This window comes from Triturus cristatus, chromosome 1_1, assembly GCF_964204655.1.
Source record: "Triturus cristatus chromosome 1_1, aTriCri1.1, whole genome shotgun sequence".
Lineage (NCBI taxonomy): Eukaryota > Metazoa > Chordata > Amphibia > Caudata > Salamandridae > Triturus > Triturus cristatus.
Window position 1 is genome coordinate 107179676 of NC_140579.1, and position 8935 is coordinate 107188610.

Sequence of the window (8935 nt, forward strand, 5' to 3'; positions counted from 1 at the left end):
CATGCAGATCGGTGGCATTCGAGGACCCCTCACAACTGAGGAAAGAGAAAAAAGACGGAAGCTGAAATTGTGTCTTTATTGTGGGAAGAGTGGACACTTCATCAAGGAGTGTCATGCCAGAACTAAAATTCCGGAAAGACCAAACACTCAACGGACACAAGCGGCATTACTTCAGCAATCTGAAAGGATTGAGGTGCGCGGAAAACTGAAGAGCCTGAGCCAGGAAGAGATCTCTGGATCGGGTGGTGAACATGAAAAGATCTCATCTGTAATAGCCAACACCATACAACCATCAGTGGCGCATTTGAATGTGTGCATAACTCTGTGGATTACCGAAGAAACACCAGTAAAGATGTCTGCCTTACTGGACTCAGGAGCAACTGGGAACTTTATAGACCAGAAGTACGCTCAAAACATTGGGGTACTGTGTGAGAAAAAGACGTCCCCTGAACCTGTGAAAGCCGTAGATGGGACGGCACTGACGTCAGGACCAGTAAGGTACCATACTATTCCCATAACAATGCAATTCGGGACTGACTACTTCGAGACCATCCAGTTTGACCTCATAGATGCCCCACAATTCCGTCTTATTCTGGGGATGCCATGGTTGACGCTACATGATCCTGTCATTCGATGGGCGGCACGCACCGTTACCTTGAATTCCGAATATTGCAGAGAGCATTGCACCAAACAATACGTTCACCAGAAAATGGGTTGCGATACTCAGGCAGGCCTTTTGGCCACTGGGTGCGAAGACACCCAGTATTGCTGTCCCACTACCTTGCCTAACGTCTATGAGGAATATAAACCTGTGTTCGATAAACAGAAGGCTCCCAAATTACCTCCTCACCGGACCTATGACTGTCGCATAGATTTGATGCCTGGATCAGCTATTCCTTGTATCAGAGTGTATGCCCTTACCGAGCCAGAAACACAGTACTTAAAAAACTATCTGGAAGAGAACCTTGCCTCTGGTTTCATCCGGCACTCCTCATCTCCAGCCTCGTCCCCTCTCTTCTTCATTCCGAAAAAAGATTGTGACGATCTTAGGACCTGTATCGATTACAGAGCGCTCAACAGGATCACCATAAAAAATCAGTACCCCCTACCACTCATACCTGTGCTTCTGGACCAGCTCAAGGGTGCTCGAATCTTCACGAAATTGGATTGATTGGATGCCTACCATTTGGTGAGAGTTAAAGCCGGTGACGAGTGGAAGACAGCATTCCGAACCAAATTCGGACTATATGAGTATCAAGTGATGCCCTTTGGGCTATGTAACGCCCCAACTACCTTCCAGTATTTTATGGATGAAGTACTTCGGGGGTATTTAGTAACATTCTGTATTGTCTACATTGATGATATTCTTATCTATTCATCAACACCCCAAGAACATGTTGCCCATGTGAAGGCGGTCCTGGATAGACTTCATCACCATTCGTTATTTGCAAAACTAGAGAAGTGCCTTTTCCATGTAGAAGAAGTCGCCTTCTTGGGTTACATTATCAACGCTCAAGGGTTCCAGATGGATGCGGGCAAAGTAGAAGCAATTATGCAGTGGAAGGCTCCTCATAATGTTAAATCCGTACAGAGCTTCTTGGGTTTTGCTAACTTTTACCGGCGTTTCATCAAGGATTTCTCAAAGATCATACAACCTATATCCAGTTTGTTGAGAAAAAACACACCCTTTATATGGAGCAAAGAAGCAGACCATTCGTTTCAAACATTAAAAGAACGATTCAGTCAGGCACCTATCTTGCGGCATCCTGACTCTCAATTACCCTTTGTTGTAGAAACAGATGCCTCTCAGTACGCCCTAGGGGGAGTGTTATCTCAAAGACATCCGGATACAGGACAGCTGCATCCTGTGGCTTACTTTTCAAAGAAACTCACCCCCTGTGAAGTGAACTATTCCATCACCGACAAAGAACTGCTAGCCATAAAAAGAGCCTGTGAGGAATGGAGACATTACTTGTTAGCAGCACATCACACTGTCGAAATGTATACAGACCATCGCAATTTGTTGTTTTTGAAGACCGCCAGAGCCCTGACACCACGACAACTTCGGTGGTCCCTCTTCTTTTCTGATCTTGATTTCATTATCAAGTATCGGCCAGGTCCCCAAAACGGTAAAGCAGATGCCCTTTCCTGTATTGAAGAACCAGAAAGGAGTACACAGGAAGATATTCCCGAACCGCCCACAATCCTCCCTGAAACAGCATTTCAAGGTAAAACACTTGCATTGATTACATCGCAAGACTTCTTGGAGGACTTAAAGGTGTCCGTAGCAGATTTGGATGTTGAGGCCTGGAAACAAGGAGACCCAGAACACCGAACAGAAACTGGAAATCTGCTATATCATTATCACGCTTTGTATATTCCTGATGCCGTCTTGCAACTACGAGTACTGGCTTGGGCACATGATTCAACGTTAGGAGGACATTTGGGGGAATACAAAACAATTTCCTGCATAGAACGATCCTTCTGGTGGCCCACGCTACGAAAAGATACACAAGAATACCTAAAGAATTGCGCTATTTGTGCACAAGGAAAATCCGGTCATTCGAAACCTGCAGGATTACTACGTCCATTACCCATTCCTCCTCGGCCTTGGCACACAGTGTCTATGGATTTCATTGTGGAAATGCCTCCCTCTGATGGGTACACCACCATACTGGTTGTCGTGGATCACTTGACTAAAATGGCACACTTTATCCCCTTGAAGCATCTGCCCACCTCTTCCGAATTGGCCACCACCTTCCTCCAGCATATAGTCAGAGCTCACGGAATTCCAAACGTTCTTATCAAAGACCGTGGAACTCAGTTCACTTCCCGCTTTTGGAAAGCCCTATGCGAAACCATGAGAGTTGAAGCCAAGCTGTCTACCAGTTACCATCCCCAGACAGATGGAAAGACAGAACGTCTTAACCAGACATTGGAACAATACCTCTGCTGCTTCACTTTACAGAACACCATGGATTGGTACACATTACTTTGGATGGCAGAATTCGCCTACAACAATGCAGAACATTCGACGCTAGGTTGCTCCCCTTTCTTTTGCGTAACTGGACATCACCCTAACATGCTTCCTTTTGAATGGCCAATAGTCACCATACATCCTTCCATACATGAACACCATGCCCATCTCAGAGCTGTGTTAATTGATGCCAAGCAGCATTAGGCCGCAGCGCAAGCAACCCAGAAACTTTTTGCTGACAGAAAGAGGGCTCCAGAACCCGTATACAAAGTGGAAGATAAGGTGTGGCTGGCAACTAGGAATCTCCATCTCAAGGGGGTAGACAAATTGAAACCCAAGTACATAGGCCCCTATAGTATTGAGAAAGTGATTAATCCAGTGGCCATGAAATTATCCTTACCCCGCTCTTGGCATATACACCCTGTCTTTCACGTCTCACTACTCCATCCCTGTCCTATGAGTACAAGGTTACAGGAGAGACCTTTACCCTTGGAGATAGATGGTCAGGAAGAATACGAGGTACAGGTAATCCTAGATTCCCGATTGGTAGGGGACGAGTGCAGTATCTGGTAGATTGGAAAGGTTATGGGGTTGAGGATAGAACCTGGGAACCTTTACACAACCTCCATTGCCCTTTTCAATTGGAACGCTTTCACACCCAGCATCCGGGCAAACCAGGCCGACAGCCGAGACGACGGTCCTTGGGAGGGGGTTCTGTCGCGATTCTTCAGCGTAGATCAGGAAAGATGGGTTTCTCTGCACCTACAGTTAAGGCTCATTTCCCTTGTATGCATGTTACCAGGTCTATTGGCAAATGGCGCACAGCGGACTACATGTCCCAGAATCCCTTGGGATGGAATGCTGGTATATGGATAAGGAGACACCTGGATTTCTGCTCCTATAAAGCCCCTCCCCTTCCTGGGGTCGGGGCTTGCCAATCTCAACTGTTTTTGAGTTCGAGTAAGTGGATGGTATTCCCCACTGGATTTCTGGTTTGGATTTGTTGTTTCCTGCTGAAGTTCTTTCGACAAGAAAGGCAATTGCTTTCCGAGGCCCAGTCTTTCTATGAGGAGTTTTCCAGTTGGTTCACATGAAACTCTTTTCGTCAAGCAAGGCAATTGCTTTCCGAGGCCGGGCTTTCTCTGGGGAGTGTTCCTGCTGGTTCACATTAATCACCGTTGCTGACATTTCTTCATTCCGAAGTGTTTGAAGGGTTGCTTTCAAGGTCAGAGGATTCTGTTTTTTACCAACGCTGGAAACACAAGGTATTTAGCCTCACTCCGAAAGGAAGTGCTGGAGTGCTCCTTCTGCTTTTTGAAACAGTTTAATTTCGTAATTATTTCCACGCTGGTCTTCTCTTTTGGAGCCTGTGCTTACAATCTACACTGTGCTTGCAAACAGTGGTTTGGCGCGCAATTGCTCAGTGGTATTGAACTTGAGCTTGTGACTACTGCGTGCACAACTTTATTCCTTCGCTCTTATGCTGTGCTATTAACAGAGTTTTTATGCTTGTTTATGGTGCTATTCATAGTTCTCTTTAGGCACCATTTACCATGACTTTGTTGATTGAAATCATCCTTGGGTTCAGTGAGCTCATAAACTCCCTGGAATTCCAGTTCATCGTCTCTCAGTGTATGGTCTCACTGGGATTGGATAGTCTCAGAACCTTCTCTAAGAGTATTGCTGCTTGTTATATTGTGAGCATCTGACTATAGGAGCATCCTGTTGTGTGATATAAATGAATCCCTGAGTTATTTTTCATATCCCTCTCTGTTCTTTCATCTGCAGCTCATGTTTGTGGGATGACTTCTGAAGTTATACCGAGCCATAGACCAGACTTAAGGTGTAAGAAGACTCCAGCACAGCAGCAGAGTTTGTTATTTTATCCCTTTTCCCTTTTCCCTTTTCCCCCGGGTGCTTCCTTGCATAGCAGTGTATATCTACTCTGTGTGTGGTTGTGCTCAGGGAAGTAGGGGGACTTCTCTACACTCCGTCGTCCCCGCTGGTGGTACTAAAGGTCAGTGGCATTACTTGTTTTGGCGCTGCTGACACATCCTGACACATCGGCATCGGGCATCGGGCGCCTTAACTCGGCGTTCGGTTCATCCCGCAGCGCCAGTTCTGCCTCCCAAAAGTGGCCCACTAGGCACTCGCATTCTATGCCCGGCTGCACGCCATCGAGCCGGGCTTCTTACCCATTTAAAGTTTGAGAATAGGTTGAGTTTGTTTCGGCCCCAAGACCTCTAATTAGTCGCTTTACCAGATAAAACTGGGGGCTCCAAGCACCAGCTATCCTGAGGGAAACTTCGGAGGGAACCAGCTACTAGATGGTTCGATTAGTCTTTCGCCCCTATACCCAGGTCGGACGACCGATTTGCATGTCAGGACCACTACGGACCTCCCCTAGAGTTTCCTCTGGCTTCACCCTGCCCAGGCATAGTTCACCATCTTTCGGGTCGGTAGGGCCCGGGCGCTGGTCCCGCAGACAGGATTTGGAACTCCCGGGCCACCGACCTTCCTGCCGTGTTGAATCCTCCGGGCGGACTGCACGGACCCCACCCATTTACCTCTCGACGGTTTCACGCCCTCTTGAACTCTCTCTTCAAAGTTCTTTTCAACTTTCCCTTATGGTACTTGTTGGCTATCGGACTCGCGCCTGTATTTAGCCTGAGATGGAGTTTACCACCTGCTTTGGGCTGCATTCCCAAGCAACCCGACTCTTAGAAGACCCGATCCCGGTGCGCTGGGGCCGCTACTGGCCTAATACCGTCCGCAGGGTGAGCCTCGATCAGAAGGACTTGGGCCCCCTGAGTGACACTTGGGAGACGGTCTTCTGTATGCCACATTTCCTGCGCCCGCCGCCAGGCGGGGATTTGGCGTTGGGCTCTTCTCTCTTCACTCACCATTACTGGAGGAATCCTGGTTAGTTTCTTTTCATCCGCTTAGTAATATGCTTAAATTCAGCGGGTCGCCACGTCTGATCTGAGGTCGTAGTCAGAAGAAAACGCCGGAGTGTTAAGGGGGAGCCGGGGAAGGCCAGCCCCCTGCCGGAGTAGGGGCCTGGCCTCCCGGCAGCACGCGCCCTCTTTCCCCGGATTGCATCTGGAGGGGTTTCGCCATTGCTGGGAAGCCGGCCGCAGAGGAGGGCGCTCGAGGCGCGTGCGCGCATGCAGTCAGTGGGACAGCACGGACAGCCACGCGCAGAATGCAGCCAGGTGCCCCAGGACGGGCCCAGGGCAGGCCGATCACCAGGCCCCTTCACGGGGCCAGGCGTGCTGGCGGCGTACCTCCGCAGCAGGACCTGGCGAGGGACCCTGCCACGGGAGATTGGGGGGTCTGACCTTGTGGGGGGACGAAGGGGAAGCAGAGCTCACCCTGCGACGGCCCCAGCCATGTCCTGGGGAAGCCCCTGGGCGATTGACGATCGAGCGACCTTCAGACAGGCGTAGCTCCGGGAGGAACCCGGGGCCGCAAGGTGCGTTCGAAGTGTCGATGATCAATGTGTCCTGCAATTCACATGCCAAGAGTCACAGGCAACTTTTCAAAAATGTTTACCCACCTGCGGGCACAGGAGAGGCAGGAGGAAGGCGACGCCATCCATCTGCCGCCCGCGCGGCGAGATGGCCCGGGCACCCCGTTCAAGGCTTCCCCTCTGGGAGTCAAACAGCACCGACGGGAGAAAAAAAACATTGCCAGGCACTTGGCCCGGGAGCCCGTAGCCGCCGGTCCCTCCTGGGGTCACCCAGGAGGGACCGCGCGAGTCTTTAAACCCCTCAGCCTGGCCACACGGGACCGGGTCGAACCGGGTACCTGGCAACAAGGGAGGGTCGCCCCACCTGCACATCAGCCATCCGTCGCCGAGCGGCCCGAGCCATGCCAGTGGGCTGGCGATAAGCCCACCACCACCCTCACCGGGGTTGGAGGCGCTGGAAGGGAAGAGCCAGGCGGATCCCCATCCCACACGCCTCCCACCGAGAGGAGCCGGGGTCCCCGCACAGGCCGTCAGCCCCTTCTCTTCCAGGCCGCCCTGCCACGTGAGAAGGGCCACTCCTTGGTCACCCGAAACCCGGTCAAGTTGGGCCGGGACTCAGGACGCGGAAGGGCCCAGACGGCCCCAGGGCCTTTTCGAGGGAGGGGTGGTGTCAGCCAGGGGATGCACTGCCATTCGGTTTCCCCCCTCACCGCTGGGGGGGTCGTGCCGAGTGAGCTTGGGTTCTGTCTCGGAGAGGGAAAGGGGATGGGGGCCACCCACGTCCCCGGTCCCTCGCGCGTCAGTCGGACCTTCCCCAGGGGAAGGGGCCCGACGAAGTCCTGGTCTTCATTCGAGCACCCCATGCAGTCGCAGACTGCTCAGCCGGCCGGGGCGCACAGGGCAGGGCCGGGCCATGTGCCTACGGTGCGTGCTCGCGGGCTGAGGGCTTCAGGCTCATGCCGTCGGTCGCTCGGGCCGCTCCGCCGTTAATGATCCTCCATGGCCTTTCCTATCATGAGACTTATGCTATAACGTGGCCTGCCATCATTCAGTCCCCCATGAGAGAAACGACAAATCTGTATTGAGGCCTACACGTTTTGCATCATGTTTTCCTGCACCACATAAAAACCCGTGTTTGTGGCTCAGCTAGACCCGAACAGAGGTTTCAGGCCTCAGACGTTCAGAAAGCCGCAGCTGCGTATCCTTGGCCTTACACACTTGGGCCTCAGCCAAAGGGGCCCTGTCACAAGGTGCCGAGACAGTATTGAGCACGGTTATCTGCTTACTCCTACAGAGTCGCATTCCTGCCTGGAGAAGGAGGGATCAACATAGCCCATCAGCACAGGAGAAAGCATAGCCTTTCTGTCTCTGTTTGTGAGATTGCAAAGCTCACGTCAGTGAAAAGCCCATAGCCCCCATGTAAGGCCTCTGCAGTAAATGAAGTAAATGAAGAAATAGATGCCACATCGGCTCTTGGTGATGAGCAACCTATGTCACAAATCAGTCCCTGCTCCAGACATCAGATATCAGATAAAACAAGATGTGCTGGTCGTCCTGACACTGAAGGCCTCACTCACTGAAGGCCTCACTTCCAGACTTTCCGGTCGCATAGCAACCCTTCCCCACGTCAGTTACACGTCATGCTCGAGTTGAGCACAAGTAAGGCAAAGTTCCAGTACAATTCCAGCAGATCACGCAACCCCCTCCAGGTATCCACCCACCTATGACAAATTACCCATTATCATCAAGTGGACGCCCACATGGACGCCCACCTTCACACCTACTTACACGCCCACATGCTCTTATCTCACTCTCTTTTGCTCTTTTCGTTTCCGATGTATATATACTGTACTCTGTGAATAATGGTTTGAGAATACTTTTGAGTCCCTTCCAGATCCCTTGTGGTGATGGTAATATTCTCCCTTTGACTCGAGTTATTGGAATAAAGCCCATTTTGAACCTGATACCACAGACTCAGCCTCTTGCTTTATGCATGATCCTATTGATATTCTGAAATACATAGAGCGTAATATTTTATTTACGACAGTTCACCTACAGAAACCTTGTTACGACTTTTACTTTCTATAGATAGTCAAGTTTGATCGTCTTCTCGGCGCTCCGCCAGCGCCGTTGCCGACCCCGGCGGGGCCGATCCGAGGACCTCACTAAACCATCCAATCAGTAGTAGCGACGGGCGGTGTGTACAAAGGGCAGGGACTGAATCAACGCTGTGAGAAGTTCGCCTGATATATGATGTCACTAGTTCTAGTGTACACCCTGTATCAGTCCAAACAACCCTTATGGTGATTGGTTGTAAAGTCAACCTTATAGACCAGCTATCCTAGTGGTAGCATGGACAAGAGCAGTCTTAGGCTAAATTCTGTATGGCATGTGAAGCCAGCTGTTATACCATTTGCAATCCCTTGAATACCAAATGAAAGGACACCACAACAGATATATATGAAAATAGAATGTATTTATTCTAG